The sequence below is a fragment of the Vicugna pacos genome, chromosome 5 (assembly GCF_048564905.1).
Source record: "Vicugna pacos chromosome 5, VicPac4, whole genome shotgun sequence".
NCBI lineage: Eukaryota > Metazoa > Chordata > Mammalia > Artiodactyla > Camelidae > Vicugna > Vicugna pacos.
The window spans coordinates 46604297-46624059 of NC_132991.1; the positions used below are offsets into that span (position 1 = coordinate 46604297).

General features: G+C 43.9%; 1 protein-coding gene and 1 long non-coding RNA gene across 11 annotated transcripts in view; one reads left to right on the top strand and one right to left on the bottom strand.

Moving 5' to 3' along the window:
- Positions 1–722, top strand: part of LOC107033583 (uncharacterized) — a 74223-nt gene extending 73501 nt beyond the window's left edge. For all 8 annotated transcript variants that reach the window (XR_012072678.1, XR_012072677.1, XR_012072679.1 and 5 more), the window contains one exon: positions 583–722. This is a non-coding gene — a long non-coding RNA (uncharacterized lncRNA). The remainder of the gene's footprint in view (positions 1–582) is intronic.
- The window catches only part of WIPF1 (WAS/WASL interacting protein family member 1), a 117314-nt gene that overhangs the window by 25563 nt on the left and 71988 nt on the right, over positions 1–19763 (bottom strand). The window contains exon 1 of one of the 3 annotated variants that reach the window (XM_072961189.1): positions 8664–10165. The exons of the other annotated variants lie outside the window; for them this stretch is intronic. The gene's annotated coding sequence lies outside the window, so the exon portion shown is untranslated. Of the gene's footprint in view, positions 1–8663; positions 10166–19763 lie in introns of those variants that run through there. 3 annotated transcript variants of the gene reach the window in all.

Genomic DNA, 19763 nt, shown 5'->3' on the forward strand with positions numbered 1-19763 from the left:
AGAGGACACTGGGACGCAGAGAAATTAATAACTCACCCAGAGACCCGTGAGGGTCATTCACATCAAGTCCTTTTGATTCCTGCTCTTTTTAGATAAGCATTTTTAAGCAGATTAAGGGCTAACTAGTACCGCAGTTCACCTGTAAACTAGGTCAGAATTGGTTTTCAGTAAGAGTCTGTCTCAGAGAGAGACTCTTTTAAGATGTGTTCCTGACATGGCTCTTTTCTGCGTGACACCAATCAGTTGCCCGTGGGCCGTGTGAACAGTGCAAGCAGGGCCGGGGGCCTGTGTCTGGAGGCCTATGAAGGGGGTGAACCAGCTGCAGGGGCACCTTCAGGGGCCTCGGAGTTGCGTCCTAGCACCAGGAGAAAGGACGGGGTCGGAAATCAGATTCAGGCCCAACTGTCAAAGATGCTGCAGCCAAAGCAATGGTGTGAAAAGAGCTGGAGGACGGGGCTTACCTAGAAGAGGGTGGCCGGGTCCGCCCAGAGCCCGAGGGACACGCTCTACAGGACAGATCATCTGCGTGCTTGGTGGACGGAAGTTTCCTTTAATGCTCTGACTCACTGTTTCGGATTCTAGGCTCACCAACTAACCTGCCATCCTGCTGTCCTAATACTGAGGAAGGAGTGGATTCTAATCAACTGCCAGGAACCTGTTCTGGGTTTGGTTCTCATGAATCAGTCTCTGGTTGCAAACATTAAACTGAACTGTCCTGTACACTTTTGGGGCCAAGCTACGGAACAGGGATGCTTTGGGAGGACTGTCACCCCGCAAGCCCTCTTTAACTACTTTACAGTGTTCAGCTGTTGCTATTTCGGTCCTCTCTGGGCATCCACGGACTTACAAAAAACCTCCGGACCACAAGGGCTGGGCCTTCCTCAGATAAACAACAGGGAGAGGATAAGCGCGTGAGCGCCCTTGCCTTCCTGAGGCTAAGTTCTCCTTTCTCTCCACTGCTGCTGCTCCCCTGCCCCCTTCTCGCTCTCCTCCAGATAAACTACTCCCACCCCCACCTCCATGCTGAAAGGTGATCCAGAGGCTTCGACTGCCTCTTGGCTCCTTGCTAGCGGAACAGCTGCTGGTCTGGACTTGTCCAAGCTGGGCCTTCGAGGAAGTTTGTGAGAAACCCCAGACTCCAATCCTGCCCCACGGGTCAAAGAAGACCAATCTCATGTTCCCCAGGCCAGGCCCCCACCAGGCCCCCTTCTTGGCTGTCTTCCCACCAGACGGTGAACTCACCAGGTCTCCCCAAGACCTGGCACAAAGCAGGGTTCTCACTAAGTGTGTGGGAGGGAAAGAGTGAGGTATCCCACAAACAAGCCACGTGCCGGCCACTGGAAGGGCTCCCAGCATCAGCCCTGTGCCTTCCGAGGCCTGGGTAAATAATCAGTCCTACGTCAGAGGGGCTGGCTAGCTTTAGGTCTGGGCGTCTGCCTTCTTGACTTCGCCAGGGAAGTACAGCCCAAGGCCCTGGGACAGCTGGGGCTCCCCTGTCTCCTGGAGGTGATGGCCCGTGTCAGAAGCAGGACCAAGCCTTCCTGAAGGGCCTCCAGAGATGCTGACGGACCAGGCCTCCCTGACCCGGACCTGCACGTCCACAGCGTCTGTGGACAGAGCTCAGGGCTTCATTAACTTGGAGGAAAAAAAGGACTTTTTATTTCCCTTAAACTCTTAACTACAATCTAGCATTTCCTTCAATGATGAATGTAGGCACAAGTCACACCTGAAACCTTTTCACCAGCAGTTTCCCGCATGCTACTTTCCCATCGTGTTCTCACATATTCTAATTGCTGCAGAATCTCTTTTGAAACTGTGGCAATGTTCAGATCTGCTGCTCCATCCTGTACTGATGTCACTCTAAGTAGCTTCCCTGGTAATCCTGCATTTTGCTTTATGCATTTAACCACAGTTAGAGGAGGAGTCCTTTGGGTCTCATTAGACACCAGTGTGGCGAACAAAAGAGGTTAGAATCCCTGTGGGGACATGAGACCTGAGTCAGGAGAATGTGATTTTGAACCTCTGTTCTTCTACCCAATAACCTAAGATAAGACTAAGCTCTCTGAGCACCCTCTTACCCATCTGTTAAGTCGGGGTGTGGGGAGGATGAAAAGAAAACGGTGCAGCAGGGCCGGGTAGGGTAAGCAATCAACAGAGGGGTCCAGAGCTGTGGTCCCTGAGGTGAGCATGGGTCCTGCTGGTAGGAGTGCCGCTGGAGCAGCCGACAGTGGGCCACCCGGCCCAGCGACTGAGCTGAGGCCCTGGCTTTGCCCAGAGTCCTGTGTGGGCGGAGCTGCCTCTGACAGAGTGAGGCAGCCGGAGGGTTTGGCCTCCTGCCCTCAGTGCTTCCCTTGGGAGAGGAAGCAGCAGGGGAGGCAGCTCTGTACCTGGGTGGGAAGGGCCTAGAAGAAGGGAAAGGATGACTAGGGCAGGGGCTCCCAAAGTGTGGGCCGTCACCTCCTGCACGGGACCCAGGCTCCCTGAAGCTGGAGGATCACAGCCCTGCCCATTTTCTGATCCCTGCCCTCCCACCCTGCCCCACCCCAGGCACCGCACCTCTAACAATATACACTCTTGAGAATTAACTGATTTTAGAGAATCATTTCACTTTTTAAATAACTTTCATCACAGAGAGAAAAGCCAGACTATACTAAAATGTTCATCTTGTGTGCTGAGTTTTACATGCACAAAGAAAACTACACGGATGGGAATGGGTTTTTTGTCTTCACACAAAGTGTCATGGGTTGAATTTATATGTTGAAGCTCTAACTCATATGACCTCAGAATGTGGCCTTTAAAGAGGTGATTAAGTTAAAGTGAGGCCATTAGGGTGGGGCCCTAATCCAGCAGACAGGGTCCTTGTGAGAGACAGCAGGATGCACAGGCATGAAGAAAAGGCCGCGCGAGGACCCGGGAGAAGGCGGCGGTCCGTAAGCCAAGAAGAGAGGCCTTGAGAGAAACCAAACCTGCCCACACCGTGGTCTTGGACGTCCAGCCTCCAGAGACACTCTGCTGCTCGAGCCTCCCAGCCCGAGGTACTTTGTTACGGCAGCCCCAGCAAACAGGTAATACATGTTGTCTCTCATGTCTGTTATCCATTGTGGAAATTATAAGTTAATGGCTTTTGGATGAAATAGCCATCAATTGATTTCTCACCCAAGCTATCTCTGGATGGTCAGACACTGAAGAAATTAAAAATCAATTTGAACCCTAGGGTATGTGAGTGATTACCAAAGTTTTACTTAATAACTGAGTCACTAAAAACTCAACAAATTTTAGATGAAAACTGTTGAAGTGAGGGGAAGGATCTACCAAGAAACCTTTTATAAAGGAATTGATTCTATGGATTAAGAGAACAAAGTAGAATATTTTGCATTAATGACTTAAAAAAATCCACTAATTGGCTCTTCTTTGTCTCTGACACATACACATACGTACATATATACACACAATATACATCAATACTTAGAAATTGTAGAGTTTTCTAGTTCTGTGAGAGGGATGGGTGACTTTGATGGTTTTTCTATAGTTCTACTAGGTCAGCATGATGGTTTAAACTCACAGTGGACAGCATCGCTCACTGACCAGAGGCCAACCAGGGAAGCTCGTGGTCCTGAGCCACTGGCTAAATGTGTAATATTGGTTATGAGGGACACCTTGTGAGAAAGAGTGAGTTGCTCCCCACCCTACAATGGACAAATCTCCCCAACAGCACAGGCAACTAGACACTTAACCAAAGCCCACAGTTCAGTCCAGCACTGCCCCAGGAAACGTATGCTGTCTTCTTCAATGTGCTCATCTAAGAAAGCAGAATTATCTCTGAATGTAAAATGATCCACCTCTTTAGGATCAAGAGAACTGGCGAGTTATTTAAATAAACTGTTTCTTAGAGCCAATTCAAAATTCATTCTCGATTATGCTGTGTGAGGCCCACACTACAGAATGACACGAAGAGGGGAGAGATTTCCAGCACTGTCCAATGAAAACATCTGATAATCCTCAGAAGGCCCGCCTATAATTGAAGAGGGAGGGGAGTGAATCAGTCAAGTTCTAGTAGGGACGACAAGAAGCAGGTTTATCCAGTTATGTTTTATCACCATTTTGGACTATTCAATGATATAAAGCATTTTGCTATAAAAATCTTGCCAAAAGTCACTCTTAAATACTACTTTACCTAAAATGAATGGGAGAAGAGTAAACTTTTTTTCAAAAAGGTTGAATTCATTTGCTCTGTGTGTGGCGAGGGGCTGTGGGGGACAGGGAGTGGGTATAACAGAAATAATATAACCGAAAGATCCAAAGGTCTGGATGCTCTCTTGCCCTCATTACTTTCTGTTCTACATCTTATTTTTATTTACATTGATTGATATTTTACTCTCTATATAATGTTCTTAACTCATGTTCATGTATGTATTTCTTGTGTGCTCTTGGCTTCTTCAGGTTGGATTTTTTTGAGATTTTTTTTTCTGCTTCCAAAAGTAGCATACATTTGTTTAGAAAACAATAGACAATACAAAAATACAAAGATGAAAATAAAACATGATTGTATTTAACCACTGAAGGAAGCATTTGATAATAATTAAATTTAATTGAAAAGGGGTCGATTAATACCCAGAGATATTCTTGTTAACATTTTGATGTGTATCTTTCCAGCTTTTATACACATATGCACACCCCTCTCTCTGTATATATATGTACACACAGGCACGATTGTTTGACCAATAAATATTAACAGAAGGAAATTTATCATACATATAACTCAACAGTGCTTTAATAAGAAAAGGCCCTTAAATTCATAGTGAGCAATCAAAAAAAAATTGCAAAGGCAAAGGCATTCATTACAAAGGTAATGAATCCAGTCCAGGTTACACTATAAAAATAAAATCATTCAGCAAAAGCTCAAATTGCGGCTACAGTCTGTAGTTTGGGGATTCCTGTGCATGATTATTTTTGGTGCTATTCTTTGCAGGCTCCTCCATGAGGCAAACTTAGTTGGATGTGTTCAAGATTTGAAAACCATTACAACTAATTAAGATGAAGTTGGCTTTGTTTTTCAACTTCCTGTAAAAATGCTCAACAGGAAAATTGATGCTCACAGCAAACCACAGCCATCCTGTTTCTTTAGCACAATCTTTTCACAGCTGCAGTTGCCAGTAGTTTCTATTTTATGACACCAGTCATGGTGCAAAAGCTGCCTGCCCCACCCCCAAGCCCAAAACGTCGTTTGGCCATTTTAGAAACTTTTAATAGCTTTGCATAAAGTTTGCTTCTGTTATTGTGGCTCTTCCTCTCCTCAGGTCTGAGCTCAGAGGGCTGCAGGCAATGAGGCTGTCCGTACAAGAGAAGAAACAGAAAACACTGCTCAGTCCAAAGGTAGAAGCAAAGCAGCAGCCTCACCTCGTGCATTATCACTGTTATTCTCAGTCTGAGCTGCATGTGAAACACAAGGCTGGCTATACACAGGGCCCCTCACTTCTCAAAATGTACTTGCTCTTCTCTCAGCCGATCATCATTTAAGGCGCTAGCTTAAGTGAATTCTGCCTAACAGCTCTCTTCTCAGTGGTAAGGGTTAATGTCTCTGCTGTTCTTTTAGGTAAGGAGTTGGAAAACTGGGGATTGGGGGAAGGCATTTTTCAGAGAAGACATTTTGAAGCATCTACGATGTCATTACAATTAGCTGGGAGCTTGGACACAAACTCAATTTTACTGTAAGAGTAACGGCTGGGGAAATAAAGGTTGCTATGAAGTGAAGTTATTTTTTTAATACACTGTCATACATGTTTAACTGAAAAATTAGTGCAGATTCATAGACATCTAAACCCTCTTAAAAGTGAGAAAATAAAGTTTAGCTGAATGACCCACCTACCTGTCCATGTTTAACTGCAGGAAAGGGAAGGCAACTCTTTTCTACTTTACCCACTTAACTGCAAAGTACTGGTTTTCCTCCCATGACGTCCCATCTCTAACAGGTATTCTCTTTCAGGGGCTCAAATCTCAAGGCTAAAGTTTCCTGAAATCCTCAGCACCACATTTAGTTTTACTACAGGATTAAGATCTGCCCCTCCCCGTTCCCCACTAAATACACACACACACACACACATACTCACAGCATGTATGTCAACATACTCAACATATTTTATTCATTTAATCATTGAAAGTGTAGCCTTTCAATGAAATACAAGCAGGTGTGTCACCAAATTCACGTCTGAAAAGGTCAAAAGACTTAGGAACTGGTCTTACTTGAGATTATTCACTTAAAGATATTTACTGTTGTTGTGACATTTAAAACAAAGCATTTGCACAATCTCAGAGTCTCAGGACTGGAAAAGGGCATCTCCTGGCCTCTAAACCACACATAGAAAAAAGCTCTTGAGATTACATTTTATTGTTAGTGGCCTTGGGCAAACTGCTTGACCTCTCTAGGTCCACTTCCCACAGTAAATGGGGAGAATGGTACCTATTCAATAGGGTTATTTAAGAGGTAAATGAGGCAAGTGCTAAATGAGTATTAGCCATTTAAAAAAAATAAAATAAGCAAAAGTAAAGAGCCTCACATATAGTGAATGCTCTACAAATGATACTGTCTTTTCCTCTATTCAACCATGAGAAAGAGAAACCACAAACTGAATTAAACCCTAGCCCACATGTGCATACCCCTGCAGACTTCTGCATTACAAATGAATGGTGAAGGGAGGTGTGTATAGAGTACATTTTAAATTTCTCAGAAAAGAATATTAATTAAGGCATTCATTATTCCAGTATTTTTTTTCCAGTTTTAATTTTCAGGACTGAGGGTTGCAAAGTATTGACAGAGGTTATTTATGCCAGTCCAGAGGAAACGCTCTTTTCAACAGGAAGTAAATGTACAACAATTTGGACAAACAAAAATGACCTAAACCTTAACTATATTCAATTCCTTGTATTAACATATAATGGGAAACAATCTGAAAAGAAAAAAGTATTTATGTATGTGTAACTGAATCACTTTGCTGTACATCTGAAACTAACATTGTAAATCAACTACACTTCAATAAATTTTTTTTAAATGAGTCAGACCTTAAAGCAGGAATGCATCACAATTTAAAAAGCCAGAAACTCCCAAGGTAAATGACGTGTTTATGAAATGTTAAAAAGATTTCAAAAGAACATAAAACTTGAAAGGTCCAGGAATTAGGTAGCTCACTTCCTCTTACATGTTAGCTTAGGTCGGGGGAACTTCCAGCCTCTAGGGCAGATCTAGAATGTAATGTCTTCAATGATCAGAGTGAAACTGCTGCTGGACCCGAGGGGAAATTCTTCACCATGGGGAGTTCTCTGAAAGTTGCAGTTCATCCAGAGTATGTGTAATCCTTAAAAGTTTCCCTATTAGAGTAACTGAAGAGCTGTGAACAATTAACCAGTGAATGAACTTTTCAAAGAGCATTAGAAAACCTGACTGTGATTTTAGATAAATCATGTAGCCTCTTTAAACTATAAGAAGGGAGAATTTTGACTAGATGATGTTCCAGTTCAGACGCAACATAACTTTGTGAAGTTAACGCATAATACTTAGACCCACAATCCTGGTGAATAGTAAGGGTATGGTTTCCACACTAATCAACCTCAAAATCCTTTTCAGGCTTCTCATCTTCCTCTCTCATTATCCCGTCTTACTCCTTCTCCTGCTTTTCCACCTATCTTTCTACCAAGCTGTCCTATTTTTCTTAACTAGAATCTTCCTGCAGCCTTTTCCTCATTTTACCACTTGTCCATTTTCTACTGTAGATGCTAGCTATGCCACAGAATTATTTTAAAAGAACTTTTGCTTATTGACCAAAGTCATATGTGCCCTCTTAATCTTTCAAAGCTTTATTTTATATTTCTCCAGGGGGTAAAAGGAATATAAGTCAAGTTGCTTTTTTATACATGACCCCCCCAAAAAAAACATTTTTTTTTTTTGGATACAAAACTGTTCCCTTAATCCTGCTCTGGAGATCTCTGTGTACATGGCTTGAAATATAAAAATTACAATATTTTATGTTGAAATATTAATCATACTAAATGTAAATAGTTATAATGAACGCTGCAGACTTTGATCAGCAATAGTAGTTGTGCTCTGCACTGTTTGGAATGTTGAATGGAATGATTTTAAAAGACACGTGGTCTTTTTCCTAAAAGACTCTGCTTAGAAATGGTTTGGGATTTTAACTTAAATAACATGTCTGCAGCAACAGGCTGACAAGAGCTTAGTTCCACGGTACTTTCCTTTGATGTTTCCAGTGACTCCTTTTGCTTTCATAGCACTTACTGTTGGTGGCCGAAGCGCCCCTACAAAGGCAGTCATGTGGACAACTGCTCCATCCACTGAAAGGATACCATCACTGACATAAACCCCCAAAAACTGGGAGGGAAAAAAACTCCTGTGGACCCAAACATGTCCAGTGGTCAAGAAAAACTCTTACCGAAAATCTTGCTTACATTTTGGTTCAAAACACAAGTTATAAATCACCCACAATCACCACGGTGGTGAAACTAGCACCGTGTGCTCCAGGACTCAACCTACGGTCCTCTCCTGAAGAATTTAACAGCTTTATCTCAACAGACAAGGATCCATTAAAAGCCATTCTGTCCTTCCCTCTAGCTGATAAAGGAAATACATTCAGTTTGAATATAATTTTTCTTACCGTTAATAGCAGGAAGGCATGATCAGAGACACAGGCAGACAGGGAGCAAGCGAGATACGAGAGAGAAAACTGTCCCTGAAAAAGACATCATCTTCTAACGCAAATGTGGGGTCGTTTTTGGGCAGCCATTTTGGACAAGCTCTGGCCTCTTGTTAAATGTGACATACTGAGTCAGAGGCAATGTCAGAGGCAGACGTCCTTCTGCGGTTATTCGCTTCCTGTCTGATTAATTTGTTGCTTGTTCCTTCCGCCTTTTCTGCAGAAGAAGAAGCTGGATTGGTTTTACTTAAGAAGCAAGCAAGAAAAAAACCCCTAAATTTTAAAAATTAAACGTTTCTCCTTCCCACCAGGTGTCACATACCTGTTTGGCACAGTGACAAGAAGAGATCTGCACCTCCATCTAGTTAACAGCCCAACTTTATTCGAGACACTTTCACAAAAATGATTGTTCAAAGGACCTGAGATTCCTTCAGGAAAATTCTGTTTTAAAGTATGCCCCTCAATACTGATGATAACATTTAGGATTAAGGAAAAGAGTAACTCAAGCATGAAAAGCTCTAAACTACACTAATAATTAAGGTAAATGATTCTTCCTCAGCTGCAGAGTATTCAAGTGTGTATGGAGTGAGTTGTAAACGCAGGAGAAGGGAGCTGGTCGGGTGTATGAAGGCAAATGAGTCTTGAGATATGACTCTGGTGCCCAAATCAAGATAAAGGATGTGGAGGCAGCCCTCTCGTTTTACTGTGCTTCGCTTGGGTGTGCTTCACAGATACTGCTTTGCTCGCTTGCTTGCTTGCTTGCTTGCTTGCTTGCTTTCTTTCTTCCTTTCTTTCTTTCTTCCTTTCTTCCTTCCTTCCTTTCTTTCTTCCTTTCTTCCTTCCTTCCTTTCTTTCTTCCTTCCTTTCTTTCTTTCTTCCTTCCTTCCTTTCTTTCTTTCTTTCTACCTTCCTTCCTTCCTTCCTTTCCTTTCTTTCTTTCTTTCTTTCTTTCTCTCTCTCTCTTTCTTTCTCTTTCTCTCTCTCTTTCTTTCTTTTCTTTCTTTCTTTCTTTCTTTCTTTCTTTCTTTCTTTCTTTCTTTCTTTCTTTCTTTCTTTCTTTCTTTCTTTCTTTCTTTCTTTCTTTCTTTCTTTCTTTCTTTCTTTCTTTCTTTCTTTCTTTCTTTCTTTCTTTCTTTCTTTCTTTCTTTTTCTTTTTACAAATTGAAGATCTGTGGCAACCCTGAGCTGAGCAAGCCAATCAGCACCATTTTTTCAACAGCATTTGCTCACCTGTGTCTCTGTGTCACATTTTGATAACTCTCACAATATTTCAAACTCTTTCTTTATTATTATATTTGTTATGGTAATCTGCAGTCACTGACTTCTGAGGATACTACTATGACTCGCTGAAGGCTCAGATGATGGTTACCACTTTTTAGCAATAAAACTTTTTTTTAATTCAGGTATAGTTCATTTACAATGGCAATAAAGTAGCTTTAAACTAAGGTACATACATTGTTTTTTTAGACATGGTGCAGCTGCACACTTAATAGACCACAGAATAGTGTAAGCATAACTTTCATATGCACTGGGAAACCAAAGTCACGTGACTCGCTTTATGGCGATGTTCAGTTTACTGCAGTAACCTAGAACTGAATCCGTCATATCTCTGAGATATGCCTGCACAGCTCACATCAGCTGAAGATCAGAGCTTTCTATGCCAATGTTTTGTTTCTCTCCTCCATACTTAATGGCGTAACAATAACTCTCCCAGAAGATGAGTGCAGAAGGAGGAAAGTCAAATTCCTCAGTACGGAAGGACTCCAAGAGGTGGCTGGGCGATGGAATGTATGCCAAAGATATTTATACCAAAACTTTGAGAAGTGTATACAAAATGTGAAAATGCTCAGAATTTTTTTTTTTGATCTATCTGAAAGGTTCAGACTTTTATTTGCGACACACACCATGCATGTCAGGGATGTAACTCTGAGAAAACAATAGCAGTTTAAAGAATAAAAAACAGAAGCATGTTTCAGAAACCAATTTCATCGGAAAATTTGAACTTTGGGTCCTGATTCTGCTGGGTTCAGAGGAAAAAGGCATGAAAAGATCACAAGTTGCCTAGTATTCCCTTTCCAAGGGTTTAGTAACCGTGAGCCTGCTACTTCACCTGGTGCAGCTTGAAGGCATGGCCTTTGTTCTTCTTACCTAACATGGGTGGGACGCTCAGTACAAAAATAGATACATGCAGGCCTGGGGCTGGACAAAGGTGAAGGCCTGCATTTATTATCTCCTTCCCCCTCCACTAACCCCAGGGAAAACAGAAAACTTGATCAACTACCAAGTAAATGCCTGAGTGACTCTGGGGAATTCTAATCATAGTTGGGTCTAAAAGGAACATGGGCAGTATGATGATTTCTCTATGTATTTACAGAACTATTTTGAAATTCTCTAAAGGCTCCCCAAACACACACAGAGACACACACACACACACTCAGCAGACTACAGTTAGTTCACAGCTATTCCCATCCATTAGGGAAAACTCCGCTAGAAGAGGGTATGTCACTTAGCAGTCTGGAGCCCGTGAGACATGCAAGGGCACAGCTGTCTAGAGTTTGGGTCCGTTTCATCTTTAATGAGATCTTGTGAGCACGATCAACTTTGGACACACTTATGAGGTATCTACTGTGCACCACAGGACATAAATCGGATAATATTCCTCCCTGCTTAAAACTCTCCAATGCTTTCTCACTTCACTTTCAAAAAACCAAGCTCTTTCTGCCTAGGCCCACAAGGACCCACCAGATCTGCACCCCGCCCCCCTCAGCTCTCTGACCTCATGGCAGGTAAACTTTCTCAGCCCTTTCTGTTCCTTCAAAGCACCAAAGCTCATTTGCATCCTGAGCCCTGACACTTGTAAGCCTTCTCCCCTGGTACACTCATCTCCTGCTTCCTTCTCCTCCTCCAGCTGTCAGCAAAAATGCCCTCCCTCCTGTCCCATCCCCACTCCTGTTTTCTCTTACACCTAGCACACATTACCCCCTGACATTTCTTCATTTATTTGTTTATTCACTTGCACATCTCTCCCCACTAGAATTCAAGCTCCATGGGACCCTGTTTCCTGCAGTCGCCTCAGCACCTAGAACAGCGTCTGACACCTGGTGTGTGCTCAATATATATTATTTGTTGAATGAAAAAGAAAATCAGTATCTCTTAAAAATTCTCCCATAACAACATTCCTTTAAAATTCCCTAAAGCAGTGAATAAGGAATGCCAAGGCCAGACTTACGCCGTCTCCTTGAGAAGGCTTAGGTTAAAGGGAAATCTCCCAGGGAAAGGACACCACAGATCAGCAGCTCTCTAGCGGGAAGGAGCCCACCGAGCCCAAGGCTTTTCTCCCCTCCACCTTTTCTCACTCTCTCCGCTATCGCTCTATCTCTTCGGACTCGAGAAGATCCACCAAGATGACCACTCGGACATTCAAATTAAGACCACGTGGCAAGTAACTGGCAACCTGAATGGCGAGCTGAACTGCTGTAACACAGGTGCTTCATCTTTAAGAAGATTCATCGGAAGTCAACGGAAACAGTGGATTGCAGCAGCCCCACGTCAGATGACGGCTATGCGAGGATTCCAGCCCGCACCCTCAGCCCTGTGACGCAACAACAAAAGGCTGCCCTGCCCCTGGGGCCCCTAGATTAGGCATTCAGAGATTTTTACTCCCTGATACGCAGGGTCAATGCCCCTACTCAGCCCTGAAGTAGTTTCAGAAGACTGACTGTCGCCCTGTCCGCACTCCCATAAAGTTATGGGAGTAAAATCTCTGAGAGGGGAATGAGATAGGAGAGGAGGGGGCAGGGCACAGCCATTCAACGAATGATGCAGCATTAACACCAAAATGGTGGAAGGTTCAACCCCTAACAGGCCTTGAGGCTCAAGACAGTGGGAGATTTGACTTCTGATAGACTTTGAGCTTCATTATACCCTCATTGTGATATTAACATGGTAAATCACACCCCCACACGGTAAATGACACCCCACCCACAGCTGTCATGACAGCTCCGAGGCTGACCATAAGAGGTCAAAGAGTGGGCAGTGGCCCAATTCTTAGGAATCGCAGCCTCCTTCCCAAGGTAGTTGAAATGGTCTTCCCACTTGTTGGCATGTGAAGCTACCAAGACCATAAGAACTGGCAACACCGTGGTTCACGGCCACCTCTCTCCTCGTGCTCTGTCTGTGGAGTATGTTTCTACTTTTACTTGAACCTGAGCACCGAACCCCTACACCTTGTGGCCTTTCTCTCACCTTCTGAAACAGTCTACACTCTATGTAGTATCTCTCTAAATACATCTATCTTCACTCGAAGAAAAAAAAAAAAGAAGAAGAAAGGAAAGAAAAGGGAAGAAACAAAGAGAGGAAATAAGACAGAAAAAGATAGACGAAGGAGAGATCACAAGGTGGGCAGGGAGGGTTCCAAAAGCATCACTGATGGAGTGGCCTTGGAAGCCACCTTCTGCCATGGAGGCCACACAGGTAGGTGTCTGATGTAAAAGTCCTTTCTGCCCTTCCTCTGTGCCTAGCTGTTCCCAGATGAGCATCAGTTTCTTAGAATAAGGGATTTTAAGAATGAATGAGACTGCAGAGATCAGAGACCACACCATCATTACAGATGAGGAGATGGGGGTCCAGAGAGGTTAAGTGATCTGCCTGTGTCACACAGCAGGCAACAGCAGACCTGGTGCCAGAAGCCCAGTCTCCCTCTCTGTGGTCCAATGTCATTACAACCTTAAGCCTCACTTTAAGTTCAGAGGAGGATTTCACTTAATTGCTTTCTATAAGCATTAAGAAGAGGCAGAAGGAAGATGGGTAGGGAGAAGTGGTGACATGGAGGGGAGGAGCTGAGGGTAGTATTTAGATGCTATTATAATTATCATATATATCATATATATAATAAGGGCAAAGAAAAATGGACTGAAAACATGAGGCAAATAAAGACAAGGTCAAAGAGAATTTTAAATGTGTGTCTCACCCCATTCATACATAGACCAGTCCCAGCTTAATGACAGACTAAAACAATAATCAATAGTCTCCGGACCAGTCAAGAAAAGAATACTCCATATTAACCTACAGAAACAGAAAACGAAGAGTGGACAGAGATTACAGTCCAACAGCGAGCGGGGTTCTCACCAGTCTTGGAAAAGCAGTGAAGCATCATAGCCAATGACCCTCCCATGTGACCCCAAGTCAACAGGAACTGTTAGCAGCCACAGGTGTAAAATGTGAGAACATGTGTTTTTTATAACTCTGATTTTTCAAGTTGTGTTTCCACGACTGCCTGATATAGTGTAGTGTTCCCCTGGTGGTGGAAAAACGTTTTCAGAATGCTGTATTCTCTCAGTTCCAAAACACCTTCTTCAATAGCAAAATGTCCCTCATATAGCTTTTTAGGGGGAAAAAGAAACACTATCAGATTAAATTTATCCATTTATTGGAAGAGGAATTCTATTTTCAAAGTGTTAAAATATGGGAATTACATGATTTAGAAGAGTAGAAACAAAGGAATTGCCCTCTCTCCCATAAATTATCCGTGCAGTAACACAGCAGGCTGATCATTTAAAAGTAATCTTGGAAAGAGAGAAATTAAAAATAATTTTTTTACTATTTTATGTCCTGTTAATATAAATGGGTATAATTTTACTAGGGGAAACATTTGCAATAAATTTCCTTATGCTTTAGCAGCTTAGCATCTACTGACCCTACTTACTGCGATGTCCTTCAGTTTTTGTATAGAGACTCACCCCTCCCAGACCCAGCGGGTCTGAGCATTCATTCTCACTCCAGACACACGAAGAGCATGTGATTCAGGGCTGACTCATGGGAGTCTTGCACTCATTCAGTCCCACAGACTTTTTTGGCGATGGCCCGTGACCTCATCAGAACCAAGGGAACTTGTGTCCAGAGGTGAGGACATTTCCCGAGGGATGAGGCTGGAGTTGGACCTGTGAGGATGGAGGGACTAGAACTGCCACACTCATCCTCTGAGCACACAGGGTCTGAGAAAGAGACCAGCGAAGTGGGGAAGTGGGGGTGAAGAAACCCTAGCTGTTGATGGTGCTGGCTGGATCCATCAGTACCTGAAGCTAGCCCTACTTCTGGACTTTTAACCCAGCGAATAAATTGTCTATTTTGCTTAAGCTAGTGTGGTCAGGTTTTCTATCACTGGCACTACAAACATTCTTAAGGGGTGTGGAAATTGGTACTAGAAGTGAATGTTGAACATGACTAACCCCAAAGTGTGCACCTGGCTGATTTAAGACTGGGTGAAGGCTAGTGCAGGCTCTCCCCGGCTAGGAAGTTGGCCATCCTGGTTACGTGATGGCAACATTGCTGGTTATGCTGCCATCTATTGACTCCTGCGTCTAAGACCACAAGCTTACTGAAGGTATATCATTAAAGGATTTGGAGGAAAAATTTAGGATGTTGGAGTGTGTTGGCTACTTCTTGCAGCCTTCAGTGAGATCTACAGGAAAGAAATAAAGTTAGGATGAAACTGATTGGAAGCACAAAAGAGAAAAAAAAAAAGCCTTTTCCCCCTGTGATCTACAACCAAGATGGCTGAGAGTTAAATAATCTGGAGCCTTGTGGGTTGAAAAATCCAAATCCTCTATGCTGTGCTAACATTAGATGGAGCAGGCTCAGAAGGTAAGAACAGTATCAGGAAAGAAGTTTGAAATATAGGAGAAGCCCGATTCCCCACTGTCCCCCCAAAGACATCGTTATGTTCTCCCATCTGAGCAGAAGTCCGGTCGCTTTCATGGTGATATGCTGAGATCCTCCTCAGGAGTAGGAAGTAAATGATCAGTGACTCAATCACTTCAGGCCCCTTTTTCAAATTGCACCAAATCACAGGCCACGATACTGGGAGTGAAGGATGGTTCACTTGCTGGGAGACAGAAACACCCAGGCTTGGTTCCACATTCAAAGACTATGACCCAACACAATCTTGAGTTCTGGTTACTAGCCCATGAGGCTCAGGGATTAGACAATCCTATAAGTACGATAAGATAAAGTTCCCGAATGGTGGGAAACGGTTTATGATTGCTTAGACCCTAAGGAAATCCCTAGAGCCCTGAAGCCAGAAGAGGATGCAGGCTGCAGACAGGTGCAGCCCTGCTCTCAGAGATGCTCTGGAGGACCACAGAGAAGGAAGGTCCTCCCAGAGAGCAGGGGCACATGAAGCTGCTGACTGACCAGAGCGCTCATTCCATCGCCAGCAGAGGTGGAATTTGTTCGGCAGGTTATAAAATATGCTCGAGTCAAGTGACCAAAGTCCCCTCCTCTCCTTTCCCAAATGGAAGTTTAACCGGGAAATTCCTCTGCTGTTCTCCACCATTGTGTACTGGGTGTTAAACTTATCATTTAACACTGGACCATGAGACACTTATATTCAGCACTGCCTGATAACTGTAGAGAGTTTGGGCTTGGTGATGGACTTGGACTTGTATTAGCCACCTCTCTTTGGAAGGAGGGTGAGTGCAATTTATTATGTGGGGGCATTTTTGAAACTGAATGTGTGGAAAGATGTGGGTGGGATAGGTAAATAGAGTACACATGTGCTGCTTTGGGGTTGTCCAGCATCCATTCCCTTGAATTATGGTAGAGCCTCAGATGTGGGGAGAGAGGGACCCACTGATCTTCCACGCCTGCTCTTTTGGCTTCAGTTGGGCTAACTCTACCCCGGCTCTGGGAATGGAAAGTGACTAGCCCTGGCCAGTTAGAGCCTGCGGGTCCCTGGCTGCAGTGATTGGCTCAGAGATGAACACGTGACTACTTCGTACCAAGGAGATGCAATAAGACTCTTTCTAAGATGTGTGGGGCTGGGACTAGTGGTATGACAGCCACACGGTGCACATTTGGAGACCAAGAATGAAGCCAGTGCAGTGAATGAGCTGTGAGAGGAGCCTGGGACCAAGAGACACAGCCATTAGATGCAATATGTGGATGTTACTGGGATCCTGATTCAAACAAACTAAAAAATATGAGGCAATTGGAAATCTGGACAATGATTGACATTTAATAATATTAAGATTATGGCTAATTTCTAGGTGTGATAATATTATTAAGGTTATGTTGTTTTTTACAAAGAGTCCTTAAATTTTTAAAGATACATACTAAAATATTTGTGGATGGAAAGAATGACATCTGGGTTTGCTCCAACGTAAAGTGAAAAAGCAGGGAAAACTAGGTAGAGGTCTAAAGAAAACAAAATTGGCCTGAGATAATCATTCCTGAAGCTGGCAGAGGCATAGGCAGCAGTTCGTTACAACGTTCTGACTACTTTTTATATATGCTTGAAAGGTTTCCATAAATAAAAATTTTAAACAATAAAATAAAAATGACTGTGACTCACTGCCTCCTGCATCCACTAGAGGCTGTTAAAGGGGTTTAATCCCTCTGCTATCACTGTGCTCAGACCTGGTGGTTGCAGAAGTTAACCTTTTTCTCCTCCAAGTGATTTCTCTGGTTGATGGATGAAATGCGACAGAGGCTGCGGGCTCCCCTATACTGGTTCCAAACCCACGGAGTCCTTCCTAGAAAAGCTCTCAAAAGCTGAGACCCTATGAATGGCAACAAAAAAGCAAAAATCTCAGTTCCAACCAACCAACCAACCAAAGAACAGAAGAAAATAATCCTCCTTCCAGATTAGCACTGTCCAGTGGAAATACAACTTGAGCCATATGTGCAGTTCTATATTTTAAAAAATATTAAAAAGAGGGGGAAAAGTGAAATGGTAAAATATATTTCATTTAATACACTGTTTCAAGAATATTATCATTACATGTACTCCCAATAAAAAAACTTATTAATTAGGTATTCTGCACTCTTTTTTCCCTATTAAATCTTCAAAAACAGGTGTGTATTTTCATACGGGCACCATTTCAAGTGCTCAAGAGCCATTACCACAATGGACAATCCAGCTCTAGACCATGAGGGCCTCATGGGGAGGCTCCCCCTTCGACACCTGTCTTACTCATCCTTTCCCCGGGCAGGATGCCAGCGCCTCACTTAACAGGTAGTCAGTGTTGGGCCCTCCAGAGCCACCTCGGGCTAGAATTTCAGGATTAAAAAGTTTATCCTGCTGGAAGCCATCTCCTAAAACAGGGCATTAACAAGGTATTCTTGGGTTTGTGGCTAGTAGAACGAAAGACCAAAATCGGCTTCTCCATCCTGGAGTGTTAGTGCTGACAATCCTTGCTCAGGACTTGACTCCTCAGTGAGATACTGTGTGTGATATCTTCAAACTGGGGGCTCAGGGGAGACTCACTCAAAATCCTGAGTGGCTTTCCACCGTACACGAGGTAAAATCTAAAGTCTTTGCTGTGCCTAGGAAACACCCCCTCATCCCCACCGCCCCTGTGCTCTGACACTCCCCTGACTTCCCTGCTGATCCTCTACTTCACGGACCGATGCTCCTAGCCCCTCCCCCATCCCTTTGTCCTAGGGCATTTGTACTGACACCTTTCTCCTGGGTGTGTGGTTCGCTCCCCTCACTCCATCCGTATTCTGTATTATCTGTGCACAGCCTGCTCTTCTTACTTGAGAGGGAGCTCCATGAGGGCAGGGAGCTTGTCCTGTTCACTGCCGTCTCCTCAGCTGCTTAGATCAGTAGCTGATGAATCACATGGGCTTGAAAAATATTTGTAAATGGATTTTAAAATATTCCAACTCCAAGGTCAGCTTCATCCTTCATTTAACCTGGGGTTGGGTCTAGGCTGCCACACACCTGGCTCTAGGTAAGGGCGGTGCCCGGGTGGAGCAGGGATGTGTTGGATTTGTTCCTCCAGAAAGACCTGAGGAGCCTCGTGCTTCTGATGTGCGGTGACACAGGGCAGCCATTTAAAAAGACAGCATGGGGACCTGCCAACACAGTAGCCACGTCCTTCGCAAGCTGGGCTATCTGCCAGTGTCAAGGATATGACAGACTCTTTTTAGGTAGAAAGTGGTGAGGTGACTGTTTGGAAAGAAAAAAGGAGAACCACACCCAGGGAGGAAAGAAAGACAGGACTATCTAGAAAGAACACTCCCAGAATAAGGTCACACATTCACCTGCGGTCAATCTGTATTTTACCTCAAGGAGCAGACCCCGGGGCACGAGGTTCTGAGGACACAATGGAGAACTTGTGCCTCCACGCCGACAGTTCGGCAGTTTTATACTCAGCAAACAAACAACAAATGCTGGCGCTGGAACTTTACTTTCTTTCTTGGGGAAAAATGCTTTTCACCTGTAGAAAGACCATTCCTGTTTCTTTTAAAAGCACTGTCTAATCTTAGGTAATTTAATTACAATGCAAACATTTCCCAGGTGATCACCAACATCCAATACAAGTGGCCCTCAGGGGAAAACCCAGGTGAGATACAGAGAGAAGTTTCTTACAACTCAAGGGGCCAAAGGGTGGAAAGCCCCATTTTCACATCCTGCCATGTGTTTGCTTGTGTCCACACCCAGGGAGTAGCTAGGGGGCATATGGATAGATGTGGGTTCCTTTTAGCTGCTAATCCTTAGGTATGAAGCCCAGGATAGGGGTCTCTACAGTCATCGCTGGGGTGGGGACAACAGCCATGTTATTCCTCATTCAGTCTTCTCTCCAGCCATATGGTTACTCAGCTCCCGCTAGAGACCTGAATCATGTGAACAAGAAAGCCCTTCCCTGGGCTACTCAGAGGAAGCAAGCTCTGCATTTCTGGGCCTGACGTCACCCATCTGAACAAGGCAGGAAGGGCTCAGTGACCCGAGACTTCCCCTGGGGCCCCCAACCACACAGACGCCAGGCCTGGCTGGTACAGCTGTTACCTGAAGAGGCAGACCCAACCCCTCTGCATGTGGACAGGAAATGGGTGTATTTGTGGTTGTTACAGTAATGGGGAGGGCCCTCCTGGGATTCAGATCAAGGATATAGACAACCTGCAATGTACCAGACGGTCCCACTCAGTAAAGAATTCACCCACAAGGCCTTCAAAGGTCCTGTTGCACATGGACGGAGGTGAAAAACTTGTTTAGTTGTCTGAGCCTAGAACTTAACTCCATTTTACATATAATTAAAAGTAATTATTGCACTGTTT